We start from the raw sequence: 14,749 nt of genomic DNA, 5'->3' as shown, positions 1-14,749 counted from the left end.
GTCCAGCAATTCCACTCCTAGGTATACAGCCAAGAAAAAGAAAATCATATCCACACAAAAATGTGTACGTGAAAGTTCGTAGAAGCATTATTCATGGGCGCCTGGCTGACTCAGTCGGTAGCGCGTCGGACGCTTGATCTCAGGGTTTTGAGTTCAAGCCCCACACTGGGTGCGGAGCCAGGGAAGGAGGGAAGCCACGAAGGGAGGGAGGGAGGGAGGAAGGAAGATCATTCATCATAGCCAAAAAGGTATAAACAATCTAAAAGTCCATGAAATGATGACTAGATTAAAATGTAGTATATCTACACAATGGAATATTATTCAGCTAATAGGAATAAAATACTAGTACAAATTATGTCATGGATGAGCTTTTTATTTTATTTTTTTAACATTTTATTTATTTTTGAGACAGGGAGAGACAGAGCATGAACAATGTCAGAGAGAGGGAGACACAGAATCCGAAACAGGCTCCAGGCTCTGAGCGGTCAGCACAGAGCCCGACGCAGGGCTCGAACTCACGGACCGCGAGATCATGACCTGAGCCGAAGTCCGACGCTTAACCGACTGAGCCACCCAGGCGCCCCATGGATGAGCTTTTAAAAACATTATGGTCAGAGAAAAAAGCCAGTCACAAAAGACCAGACATTCCATTTATAGGAGATGTCTACGACAAAACCTATAAAGGCAGAAAGATTAATGGTTGTATATAGGCTTGAGGCAGAAAAGAACGAGAATGGTGAGCAACTGCTAATGGATATGGGGTTTCTTTTGGGGGTGATGAGAATGTTCTAGAATTGTGATGATGGTTACACAACTCCGAATATTCAAGAAACCACAGAACTGTACACTTTAAAAAGGTGAATTTTATACTATGTGAATTGTATCTAAATGAAACTTAAATATAGGGGCGCCTGGGTGGCTCAGTCGGTTGAGTGTCCGACTTTGGCTCAGGTCATGATCTGGCCGTCAGTGAGTTCAAGCCCCACGTCGGGCTCTGTGCTGACAGCTCAGAGCCTGGAGCCTGCTTCGGACCCTGTGTCTCCCTCTCTCTTTGCCCCTCCCTTTTTCACGCTCTGTTCTGTCTCTCAAAATGAATAAACGCTAAAAAAATTTTTTTTAATAAATGAAACTTAAATATACACAAAAGTCAGCATCCTTATTATGACTTTAAGACATAACACGATCTACCCTTAATATTCTAGCCTCATTTCCTACTATCTCCCCCTTCCTCTCTCCAAACTAGCCTTCGCCTCAAAGATGCCAAGCATGTTCCTATCTCAGGTCTTTTGCATTTGGTGTTTCCTGCTTCAAATATTCTTCTTTCACATTTGTATAATAAAATGTTCATTCCCTTCAAGTTTTTATCAAAAAATTACTTTCCCGATGAGACCTTCCATTGTTAAATTTCAACCCCCTCTTATATAAGATTCTATCAATCTCCACTCTGATTTTTTTCTCCTTGACATTTCTTAATATTTCAAATACTAAATATTCTATTTTCCTACTTATTTTGCGTCTCATACTTTTAAAAAAACTTTTTTATGTTTATTTATTTTTGAGAGGGAGAGAGTGTGAATGGAGGAGAGACACAGAGAAAGGGAGACACGGAATCCTAAGCAGGCTCCAGGCTCTGACAGCAGAGAGCTTGAACCCACGAGCTGAGAGACTGTGACCTGAGCCAAAGTCAGACGAGTCAGACTGAGTCACCCAGGCGTCCATATCTCATAGTTTTTTTTTTTAAGTTTTTATTTATTAATTTAGAGAGAGAGAGAGTGCATGTGCGCACAAGTGGGGTGGGGGGCAAAGAGAGAAAGAGAATCCCAAGCAGGCTTCACACTGTCAGCATGGAGCCCCATGAGGGGTTCGAACTTACGGACCATGAGATCATGACCTGAGCTGAAATCAAGAATCAGGCGCTTAACCGACTGAGCCACCCAGGCATCCTGTCTCACACTCTTGAATATAAGCTAAATGAGCGCAAAAATTTTTGCCTGATTGTTAAATACCATACATCGAGCACATAGAATAGCATCATACATACAGAACCTCAAACTTGTGTGTTGAGTGCACATCGTTACCATATAAATGGTTTATATATAAAGGTATTAGGAAAACACTAAGACTTCAATATTGGGCAAAGTGAAAAAAAGATAACTCACAGAAAAGGAAATGCAATTAGTAATAAATGATTAGTAATAAATCACGATAGAATAATTTCAATATTATATCCAGTGGACAAAGTAAAAAGTGGTCTGAGATATCATTTTAGCTTACCATATTCACTATATTTTAAATGATAATAAAATCATGCTAATGTTATGTATCAACTGTCCTAAAATGATCCAGTAATCCCATATCTTTTGTTAGAAAACAATCCAAAGAGAAACAATTTTATGTGTTTACATGATCGCTGTAGTTTGACGTGGAATGCTAGAACAGTGAAATTCTAACAATAGTGAAACACTTAAACTGAGGAACAACAACTGTATTCAGTGATTAAAATTATGTTTCTGGGGCACCTGGCTGGTTCAGTGGTAGAGCACACATCTCCGTCTTTGGGGCTGTAAGTTCGAGCCCCGTGTTGAGCGCAAAGATTAGCCAAAACTAAAAAATCTTTTACAAAATTATGTTTCTGAAGATTATGTGGTAGTAAATGAAAACGTTCATGTACGTAATGAAACAAAGCACACCACAAAGCTGTACTTGGTGATCACACCATATAATTAAACGCTAGCGACTGGATGGAATATCACAGAGCCACAAAGAAGTCGTGATATTGCTACAGGGCAATTTGCTAATTTAAAATGTGCCTATGCTTTCAAATATAGATCTCTTCCCAGAAATCCAAGGGGTGACAATTCTCCTACCTAAAGACTTCATCTTCGTTCACTGATTCAACACCTTATACTGAGCATCTTCTATGTGATTGGCGGTGTGCTGGGCAATGGGATTTAAAGAGGACTAACATCTCAGGATGAGAGTTCAGACGTTAGTGGGGGCGATAAAGAGACGGTGAAATAATACGGTATTCGAAACAGAGGTGGATAGAATCTTGTTCTACAAGAGGAGCTGTTTGTTGGAAGGAACAAAGGCTTCTGAGACCAGCTGCTGTCTGCTGGCTATCTGTGCCCGATGAAGAGTGCATAAATACAGACTTTCGCAAGGAAAAGACAACGGTGAGGCCAGAGGCAAGGAGTGGAGGGAGGCCAGACATCGTCGGGAGACGGTAAAAAGCTTCGTGCGGCGGCAGGTACCCACGGCGACCGAGAGGCTGAGGTTATCACTGGCCATCAGTATCCTTTTCGGAAATGGAAAGTCCTAATCCAGCCCGGAGATGAAGCCCACGGACAAAACCAGAATTCTGGCCGATGAACTACCGAATGCTTGCTTGGCGGCAAACACCCTACTGGGCGCACGTCTGCTGCCTGCTCCGACGCTCGCAATGGCTCCGTGAGGTGGGTTGTCTCACCGTCTCCCGGACGTTGGCAGAGACACCGAGATACAAGCATAAGGGCAGCCGCGGCAACATCTCGAAGCTGGTAAGTGACGGGAGGTCGGCGCCCAGGGCCGGAGCTCTGAACTCTCTCTTCGTCACACGGGCTCTGGCCAAGAGGAGTCAGCCCCGCTTAGGGCTCTAGTTGGTGGTCAGCTCCCGGCTCCTTGCTGTCCTTTGAGCTCCTGATGGTGTTCTGCCTGCAAGGTCGGTCGGCCTTTTCCTCCAAGAATGCTGCTTCCTGGAGCTGAACCCGAACAACTCTTCCGATCAAGGGAGGACAGGAGACCCCGGCCAATCGTCTCTTCGCACCCAGGGGGCCATACATCGGCCAACACAGTTTTTCTCACACTCTGAAGAACTAAATATGCATTATTTTCTAATTATGAACAAACGCGTCAGTGTTTAGTCAAGAAGAGGCCAACGTGGGGCGCCAGGGTGGGCTCAGGTCGTGATCTCAGGGTTGCGGGGTTCGAGCCCCACGGGGAGCTTTGCGCTGTGAGCACAGAGCCTGCTTTGGATTCTGTCTCCATCTCTCTCTGTGCAACCCTTCCCCCCCGGCCCCCCGCCAGCTCGCTCTCTCTCAAAAATAAACATTTAAAAAACATTTTTTTAAGAAAAAAAAAAAAAAAAGACCAAAGTATTCATCGAAAGGCAAATCCAACCACTGCAAAGGGGATCGATGGCTGATTATTGATCTTAGTCCTCCCAGCCCCGTCCATAAACCCCCCGGCGCCACGTGAAACCTGGGCCCCAACAGCCTCGTCCCCACCCCTCGGCCCGCCCCCAGCTACCGTCAGACACTCACCGGTCGGGGGACGGCTCAGGATCACGGGCCAGGGGATGTCTAGGTCCCGAGGCCACAAACGCCCTCTTGCTTTCCTTCCCAGTTGACCTCAGTTCTTCGTTCGAAGGCCAACTCGGTGCCACCTTCTCCTCTAAACCTCCACCAGCCTGGGAGCATCTGACCTGTAGTCGTCCTGCATGGAGACTGCCCTGCTTTGGGCCCTCTCCCATCAGACTAGGAGTTCGTGACACAGCCAGGAAGTGGAGGCAGGATTGCGCAGAAACGACTTGCGAGGACTTCGGAGGTCGAGGCCAAGCTTCATTCACGCCGGGCTTCACAACCACCATGCTGTGTGACCTCAGGGAAGGGAATGGACCCCTCTGTGATCAGTTTCCTCGTCCGCAGAAGGAAGATGGAAATGCCTCCATTAGAGTTGTTGGACAAATTGAACTGTAAGTAAAGAGGCAGATAAGCCTAACGCAGGTTCTTATCACTTCCCTAACCTGAAGACTGGGAGAAGTTCAGGGGCTGAGGAGTGGGAGGGGGACTGATGGCACCTTCTGTTACCTACAGGCTCCTTTGGGAACAGGCACTTCTAGGTTTGGGGCAGCTCAGGATGGCCTGGGCAGGACTGGATCCAGCAGATGGAAGCCCCAGGAAGTGTTCCGTAGCATGAAGAAAGTGGCTTGGGTAGGGGTGAGGTCCCCGTACCAGGAGGGTGCCGGCAGGAAGGAGGGCCCTCTGCCAGGTAGAGCTGAACAAGACCCCCTCAGACTTTACCCCCGACTCAGAACCTGCGAGTAAGAAGGGAACAAGTTGCCCCTCTGGGCCCTGAGCCCTCTTGGGTCTGAAATGAGAGAACAGGGCTAGACCTCTCAGGGGGGCAACTGGGTTACGGAGGGCAGCTCAACCTTGGAAGAAAGCCCAACATTCCCACACCCTTCCCCTGCACATCCTTGACCTCATGACCTTTCATCAGGAACAGCTTCTCCCACTCCACCCGTCTGTCCCCTACCATTTGTCTCAGTGTTTCCTTCACTTTCCACCTACTAAGCACTAAATACTAAAATCCAGCTGCCCCCTCAGGACATTGACTTTTCTCTTCTCTAGAGTGGCTGTGCTTTTTCAAACACTCCTGGTTCCAAAGGATTTAGAGGAGAAAAAGATGGCCTCCTTTGCTGCTCATTTCCCCTTCCCAGTCATGTCCCTGTCCTCCTCCCTCCAACGTCCGTCTCCTCTGAAATGCAGCCCGTCGGACTGTGCCACCCCTGTGTTGCCGTCACATCTACCCACGGTCGTTCACGGAGGACTCTTCACCTGGCTTAAGCCTCGCTCTCCTCCCGTTACTGTCCGTCAGGCTTTTCGGCCGTGAGTGCCGATGTTCCCTCCAGCACCTCGGACCCGGTTCCTCAGCCTCATTTCCAACAATCCTTTCTGCATTTCGCCTGGTCATCGTTAACTTTGCCACCTCCCACACGTCCGTTTCAAGCATCCTGTTCTCCAAAAACCACTTTCTACTTTCCTGCCACGTGTCTTAATAGCTCTTCTGTCCGCCAGTCATTTTTTTTCTTTTTTGAAAGAGAACTTTCTATTACTTCTAGGTACAGAAAATTCCACAGCATCCACTCAGCCCAGTTTGATGGCCAGTTCTCCAGCCTTGGCCTTTTCCAGCTTTCCAGCGGCGATGCAAGCCACCGACTTTGGACCCAGCACGCTGCCTCCCCAGGGACAGGGGATCGCCTCATGTCTGTCACTGGACTTGGTCCTGATGGGTTCCACCGGCTCAGCCAGAGCTCCTTTGTCTCCCAGGCTACCCTGCGTGAAGGCAACAGCGGTGCAGGTCTCCCCGTGGACCCGATGTCCCAGCCTGGCCTTCCCCTTGATGATGCCCCGGGGAACCCCCATCTTACAACACAGGGCAGCCAGGAAGCCACCAGTTGCATGGGATTCACATCATGTGCAGTCACCACCAGCTGAGCCTTCCAGTTTTCCACTAAGGTGGTGACAGTATTAACCCAGCTCAAAGGAGAGGCAGCCTCTTAGCAGGGACATCCCCTTTGCTGGTAGCTTTCTTCTCAGCCCTGCCCAAGTCTCTTCTCTTGCTTTGTCTCTGGTCTGTATCTGTGGGTCAGCTTAAGCAGTTGAGTAGCTGTTTGGCGGGGCAGGGGGGGTGGTCCTAAGGCCTGGGCGAACTGGTTAGTCATCAGAGGCACTTTTAGACGTTTATAGAGAACAGCCCTTTGCTGCTGCAACCTGATGTAACGGGGCCATTTGACAAAAGGGTGAGGTCCCTTTTGGGCTGGATGTCCTGTCCAATGCTAAAATTCTTGGTCTTTTTCTTAAGCAGGGGATTGACCGCTTTCTTGGCCTCCTGCTTCTTCACAACAGGGCCACCTTCTTTCCTTTTGGGATATGGGATGGCTGGAGAAGAGAGTGGTTCCCCACCCTTGCTGCCTGGAACCCTCTTTGTTTCTCTGCCTCCCTGCTACCTAGTTATGATGCTGTGGCCTCATCACTAGAATTCACTTCAGTAATCATCAACTCCTTATCAACTCCTAAGTCCTCTTACTTGGGAGAACCCCAACCGTAGTCAATTTAACTCTACTTATCTGTCACCTGAGTCTGCTCAGCTTAATGTGGTGGGAGAAGAAAACAACAACTAGATCTGTGTAGACTGATCCCACATCTAGTTGCTAACTGCGAATCTTACATGGGCACTTGCCAATGTCTAGCAGTCTCAGTAGGTTTCTCCCATCAGCTTACTCCTCCATTCTCTGAACACCATTTCCTACCTTCTCTTACATCAGAATTCCGGCCTTCCTCCCGGTTCACCTTTGACCCTTTCTTGATTCACTGAGAAATAGAACAGAGCCACGTTACTTTCCACATCTTCCAACCCACTGACACTGCATCCACATCATGTGCTCGTAAAATGCATGGCCCTCCTCCTCTCTTACTAAGGTCAACAACGGCTTTGTCTCTCTTCTCTGCTAGATCACTCCCGTGTACAAAAACAACTTTTCCTTGACCCATCCTCCCCTGCCACTACAGCCTCTGCTTTCCTTACAGCAAAACTCTTCAGAAGAGCTCTCGGTGTTTGTGGTTCTCCCTTGCCATTCTCTCTTTATCCAGTTCTGGCTTTATCTCTACAACTCGACAGATTCGGTTCGTGGGTAAATCACCAAGGACCACCATTTTCCCCAATACAAAATCGATTTCCAAACAAGTAAAAACATGATCAGCAAAATTGGAAAGTACAATGAAATCTTAGTTTCTGGGAAGTATGAAAGAAAAACTTAGGGCAAATGTTCCATCAAACACACTGAAGTAGGGTAACATCTGCCTAACAAATTGGCAAATAGTCTTTTTTTGCGAGAGAGAGGGAGAGGGAGCACAAACAGGGGAAAGGCAGAGAGAAAATCCCACCCAAGCAGTGTATGGGAGTCACACGCAGCGTGGAGCCCGACACAGGGCTCGATCTCAAGACCGTGAGATCATGACCTTAGCCGCAATCAAGAGTCAAAATGCTTAACTGACTGAGCCACCCAGGCGCCCCACAAATAGTCTTAAAATATGAAAATTGTCATTGATACAGAAGATACAGGCAAATAGGCACTCATACACTTGTGGGAGGCCTAGGTGAGTCTATTTATAGGGAAATTTGAGGATATGTATTGAAAGCCAGAAAATGTACCATTTGACCCAAGAATTCTACTTCAAAGTAATTTTTCTTTTGGACTGAATCAGAGCTAATCATTAAGATTAATGTAAAGGAAAGTCATGGCAGCCTTCTTCTTCTTCTTCTTCTTCTTCTTCTTCTTCTTCTTCTTCTTCTTTTAGAGAGAGAGAGAGAGAGAGAGAATGAGAGCAGGGGAGATGGGCAGAGGGAGAGAGAGAATCCCAAGCAGACTCCACACTCAGTGCAGGGCCCGACACGGAGCTCAATCCCACGACCCTGGCTGGGATCATAACCTGAGCTGAAATCAAGAGTCAGTCTCTCAACCGACTGAACTACCCAGGCATCCCACAGCATTATTGAAACAGTGAAAAATCATTAATAATTTAAAGGCCAGGCCGAATAATATAAGAATGAATCAATTAATTATGGAACAGAACATAGAATGTTACAGTCTCTAAGCTGCTGATTTGGAAGTGCTCTTAAATGAGAACATTCTCCAAAGTAATCAGTACGTTCTTATACTATGTATATAGTATGATTCTAATTTTGTATCCTGTTTATGTATATATAAACTCAGACTCATTTATTTTTTATATATTATACACATTTACCTATACTATATAGAAACTAAATGGTAATCTTGTAAATTATAGCTCTTTTTCTTCTTTAAAACTTCTTTTTAGATGTTCTCAGGTACTGAAAATACCAGTGATGATATGGAATGTCACTGGAGAACAGTCCCTCTGAGTTCCATGTGTCTACTCTTGAACTTCATTGCCAAGTTCTTTGAAATAGGGCCATGCTCCCTGTACTCCCTTGTTCTGTCTCCATTCACTCCTCATGCTGTGGTTATTCCCTCACTTTTGTCCTAATATTGCTATTAAGAAGAGCCTCGGTCTCCTAATTTTCAAATTAAATTTCCACCTCTAGGTCCTTCCTTGAACCCAAGACATTTTACACTGTTTTCCATCATTTAATTCTCCAAAATCTGTACTCCTTTGCTCTCCAGGGCACTTGACCTCTCCTGGGTTTCCTCCCACCCGGGGTTTCTTCTCCAACCCTTCCCATTCAAGGGGGTCCATCCATGCTTGTTTTTCTTCTCATGTTGCGCACAGTATCGGAATTTTTAGTTCCAGTGGAAGATTTACCATGAAGCCCGTAAAGTTCATCCTGTGGCCTCTCACTTGCAACTTGCATGGGCAACTCGGAAGGCCCCGGGAAGGACCTTAGTATTAAAGGATTAAGTATGACTGTCATACAGATATACAGTAAACGTATCAAAGATTTCATTTTAAGCATAATGGGGGAACCAGGCAGATGTTATATGTGGTTCAAAGGAGAAAACAACGGACATATTTATAGATCAGAAATACTGAAATGAAGGTACAAATGGAGACAAAGGTCCCCGCACGGGGCAGGATTGGTTTGCATTTCAACGTATAAAAATTATCTTGCCTTGCTATCAGTTGTCTACAATTCAGCCTTGTTAAGTAGCTCCTGTACAATCAGAATCAGCTGATGCAAAAGACGTGTTGTGAGCAATAGTTTTCTATGAAGCACAGATTTTTCTCTCCAGTACAGCAGTCTACACATAACAGTCATATTTAATAAAACAGACGCCAGTAAGATACCTGACTACACTTGGTTAAGGCTGCTCTCTTCCCACTTGGAGTTGGCACATCTCATGTCAGAAGCTCAGGGGTGGCCACGGAGGTTTTGGGGGACCCAACTAGGGGAATATTGAGGTAGGGATACACTTAGATTGGATTTAACAGGATATATTTATGTGGTCCCTCATCGCTGTCGTGGTAGACGAACGGCTTCCAGCAATAGTCTTACTTACCTACCCTGAAGCAAAGGTGCAGGGTCCAACCCGGAATTCAGGATATTCCACGGCAACATCAACAACCCATTTGCCACCAACCGTCACCAACTTAAATAATATTTAAGATCCTCAGATCTTACCCCTCAAATGAAAGAAGCGTGATACAGGGGTTTTTGTTTTGTTATTTTTTTCATATTTGACAGCAATTCGACAAATCTCGAGTATTTGCAAGACACATTATAAGGTATAAGCTGTGGTGCTGAAAGAAATTTATTTTTTTTTCTTTTTTTTAAATCTTTATTTTTGGGAGAGAGACAGAGTGTGAGCTGGGGAGGGGCAGAGAGAGAGGGAGACAGGATTGGAAGCAGGCTCCAGGCTCTGAGCTGTTAGCATAGAACCCGACACAGGGCTCGAGCCCACAAGCCGTGAGACCATGACCTGAGCTGAAGTCGGACGCTTTACTGACTGAGCCACCCAGGTGCCCCTGAAAGAAATTTTTCTAAATTATCAGTAATGAAAAAGTTTTGGCCAACCATGCTGGAAGGAGGATTGAACTACCTCTCTATTCTCTCTGTAGAAAACATTTTAAACATTGTTAAATGAAGAAGGAATCAGAGTATATGCAGCAAAAACAAAAAACAAAAAAACATAGGGGTTTTTATAAAAACACTGCGAACAATACAAATGATGTATTTTGAGGATTTTGTGACGTTTGTGGCATTTTTCAGCTTTTTCAAATTCATCATTTATTATGATTTCCTGTAACATGCTAAAGAAATATTTCTTTTTTGAGAGAGAAAGAGAGCACAAGGTGGGGAGGAGAGAGGGAGAGAGAGAGAAGAGAATTTCAAGTGGCTTCTAAGCTCAGTGCGGAGCCCGACGTGGGGCTCTATCTCACAGCCATGCGATCACGACCTGAGCCAAAATGAAGAGTCAGATGCTCAACCGACTGAGCCAGCCGGGCCCCGCAAGAAATATTTCCTTATAACCTAATTTTGTACTTGTAGTTTCGTATTTTTTTCTCTTAAAGAGGGCCCCCCAATTGAATAAACTTCAGGCCTACAAACCTACATCCGACGCTGACCTCCAAATGGAATCATACAGTATGAAGCTTCTCAGACCGGCTTTTTTCACGGCGCGTATGCATTTGAGGTTTATCCGTGTCCGTTTGTGGCTTGATAACTCATTTCTTTTTATTGCTGAGTAATAGTCCACTGTCTGGACATACCACAGCTTGTTTCTTTATTCACCTCTTGAATGTCATCATGTTTTGGCAGTTTGAAAAAAAGAGGGCTACTCAGGGTGCCTGGGTGGCTCAGTTAAACGTCTGGCTCTCGATTTCGGCTCAGGTCATGATCTCACAGTTAGTGAGTTCGGGCCCCGCACCGGGCTCTGTGCTGACAGGGCCGAGCGTGCTTGAGATTCTCTCCCCACCCCACCACCTCTCTTCTCCCATCTAAATAAATTAAAAAGTTTAAAATTTTTTTTAAAAAAGAAAGAAGAGAAAGGGGCTGCTATAAACATTTGCATGCAGGTTTTTGTAAGGACATTGGAGTTTGTGCCAGGATCATGTGGCAAGAGTGTGTTCAGTTTCGTAAGAAGCTACCAAGCCGTCTTCCGGAGTGGCCGTACTGTTTTGCGTTCCCACTCACGATGAATGAGGGTTCCTGTGGCTCCACGTCCTTGCCAGCATTTGACGTGATCAGTGCTTTGGATTTTAGTCGTTCGAATGGGTGTATGTGATGGTGTCTCACTGTTGTTTTAATCTGCATTTCCCGTGGCGCCTGGGTGGCTCAGTCGGTGAAGCGGCCGACTTCACTCAGGTCACGATCTCGCAGCCTGTGAGTTCGAGCCCCGCGTCGGGCTCTGGGCTGACGGCTTAGAGCCTGGAGCCTGCTTCGGATTCTGTGGCTCCCTCTCTCTCTGCCCCTCCCCCGTTCATGCTCTGTCTCTCTCTGTCTCAAAAATAAATAAACGTTAAAAAAATTTAATCTGCATTTCCCTAATGACACGTGACGCTGAGCATATCTTTATGTGCTTATTTTCCATCTGAATACCTTCTTTGGTGACTGGGCGACTGCCGTGTCCCGACTGTCAACTCCAAGCCCATAGGAGTCTGATTATCTTCTCATCTCAAGTGACCAGTGAGTGGGCCCTTGTGAACCGTGATGCAGCCACCAGGGTCGGGGGTGAAATGGGTCCCTAGTCTATCAAACCAACACTGTCCTTAAGAGGCGCCTCCTGAACGTGAGCAAATTACAACCCTCCTACTGGTAAAGCGGCTGTCCCACTGCCAACACCAGAGGGGGACAATACCTATTCCCCATCCAGCGGGGGTTTAGACTCTCAGTAAAGCCCTCTCCATCCATTATTTTACTTTTTTCTCACAGTGACCCTGCACAGCAGCGACTACAGTTCCCACTTTGTCGGTGAGGACACAGACTGAGAGGTGAAATAACCCACCCAACGTCTCTAATAAGCTCGCAAGCGGCGATGCCAGCGTTTCGTGGCCAGCGGCTGGACGGGGCCTCTCCTCCCCCTCCTTACGGATGGGACGCGGTTCACTGAGCTGCGGGAAGGACCGGAACACGTGACTGCCAGCGCGTGGCCACCTCAGGCCACTTCCCGCCGTTCGAGCCCCACAGCGGTCCCGTGAGGTAAGGCAGGGCAGCGCTCGGGGCCTTGACTGGCGCGGAAGTGGCAGACCCAGGAGAGACGAGACACAGGACAGGCGACGGTTTTCGGGACATCAGGAAGGCCCAGTGTCCTAGCGTGAAGTGGATGAGAAAGGACAGCCCAGGAAGCGACCACTTCACTCAGGGAAGGGGCAGCAAGGCTCGCCACGAGGTAGGGCCTCGGAGAGCTGGGTTTGCTGGGCCTCAGCCCACGGAGGTCCTTCCTGCAGGCCGGATGACAAGATCTGGGAGAGGACAGAGAAAAGCTTTCCCTGGATTCGCCAGCACCAAAACAGAGAGGGGTTTTGAGCGCGGGTTGGATCAGACCTCCCAGGGTGTGGGCCCCTCTCTGACCTCGGGCAAGTTGCTGATCCTCTGAGTGAGAGGCAGAACGTCTCCGCCTCCGATTCCTCCACCGACAAGGCTTCCAGACCCCCACTGGCACGTCTTCCCCTCGGGATGTCTCGGCTCGAGCTTGTCCCGCCTACCCCTGTCTCCCCCGGGCCTGCTGCCCCTGCCAAAGGAACCAGGCTCCCAACCTTTGGCCACCTCTGCTCCCTTAACACCCACCCACCCAGCCACCAGGGGTTCCTTATGGGCAGGGCTGATGGGCTCTGAGGGAGGGGGAGCGGCCTGGAGCTCAGCTCAGCTTGGCCGTGTGTGTGTGTGTGTGTGTGTGTGTGTGTGTGTGTGTGTGTGGCGGGGGGTGATAAGAAAGCATGTCGCCACATCCACGTTGTTCACTGTGGCCTCCCCAGCACGCCGAACAGTGCCCGGCTCATGGGGGCATTCGAGAAAAATGTGTTCTAGAGCAGGCAATGCATAGAGTGAAGTGACGGCAGAAGAAACCAAATACACAGTTAGTTGAAACTTCTTGCCTACAAAATTCTAAATACCTTACACAGATTTGTTCGTTCACTTTTCAACTATGTGCTGAGTGTTTACTTCATGCTGGACACTTCAGGCACTGGGACTAGGGCAGCGAATGAGCCCAAAGGGGGAGGAGATGAAAACAAAACAAATCAATCAATCAATGAGCTAACTTATTGATCAATAAGCTAATGATAAACGCCAACAAAAGTTGAAAAAGAAAACACAGGAAAATTCGACAAATATTTGGATATTTGACCATCGAGCGAACCAACGGATGAATAAAATGGCGTGGCCAAAGCCCGTGGCCTGAGAGTGTGGCAATGGAAGTCCCCCCGGCAGGCATGGGCGGGAAAGAGAACACGGGTTCAGTTTCACAACGTGTTGAGTTTGCTGGTGACACAGATTCCTGGAGAACTGGTAAATGCAAACGTGAACGTTCAGGTTCATAGCCACGTACACAGACGCGTGCACATCCGGCGCGATCGAGAACAAAAACGCTTCAAGCAGAGGAGGAAAGAACCCAAATGAGGCGGGCGTGGCCCTTCAAAGCTGGAGGGTGCTACGCGGCCCACGTCCCCACGGGGCACGCTGGCACACCCTGGGCCCCACACCGGCTCCAGCACGATTTCCTCCTCCGAGGTCGGCTTCTGCCTACCTCTCGGTCCGCCTCACCTTAGGGAAAATGTCCCGCAGGGAGATCTTTCCGGAGAGTTTACGTTGTGGTTTTGTGGAGGGTGTAGCAACACCACGCGGGGCTGGAATCCCGACAGGGCCTGTTTCTCAGGGATTCGGCTGGAATTGGCTGAGAACCTTGACGTGCTGGTGCCTGCTCGCCCTCCCCCCCCCCCCCCGCCCTTGCACGAGGGGCGTGGGACGGTGTGTTCTGGGTGGATCCCTCACCCTTTCTCTCCTCGCTCCCATGACAGACCCGAACACTGTGGGCACATTCCTAAACCGAGCTCCCGAACCTGACGGCACGATCTCAGGCCAGCCCAGAGGCCCCGTCCTCCCCCTGTTCTGACCAAGCGCTCGTCCCCGTGACGGCCCCCGACGGGCAACCGGTGACTCACCCGGCAGAAGGTGGTCCATGCTGCTGTGGAAATCCCTGCCCGGTGGTTCCTCCCCGCCCAGAACACGACGCGAGAAATTACAAATTTCGAGTCAGTGGTAGTTAGCACAGGTCAGAGAAAACACCGTGTCTTTAGCCTTCTGGAGCAAGCATAGCACATTTGACGATAAATGGAACTCTGGATGTATACAGCCATTTGAAAACGTGTTGGGAACGCCTGCCTGTAAAAGTTGCCAAGATGAGCCTCAATCACTAAAATCAAAGTTGACATCTTCTGAGTGAAACACAAAGAAATTACTCCACCCAAGAAAACCAAGTTGTCAGGTCACCTGTGCTAGCAGGCTCCAA

General features: G+C 48.0%; 1 pseudogene; it reads right to left on the bottom strand.

Annotated features, from left to right (window-relative positions):
- Positions 1–5,906: 5,906 nt before the first annotated feature.
- On the bottom strand, positions 5,907–7,051 carry LOC102972272 (annotated as a pseudogene).
- Between the last annotated feature and the right edge of the window lie 7,698 nt (positions 7,052–14,749).

The sequence above is a fragment of the Panthera tigris genome, chromosome C2 (assembly GCF_018350195.1).
Source record: "Panthera tigris isolate Pti1 chromosome C2, P.tigris_Pti1_mat1.1, whole genome shotgun sequence".
Lineage (NCBI taxonomy): Eukaryota > Metazoa > Chordata > Mammalia > Carnivora > Felidae > Panthera > Panthera tigris.
The sequence above is the reverse complement of the archived record's forward strand: the minus strand, read 5'-3'. Positions and strand labels throughout refer to the sequence as shown.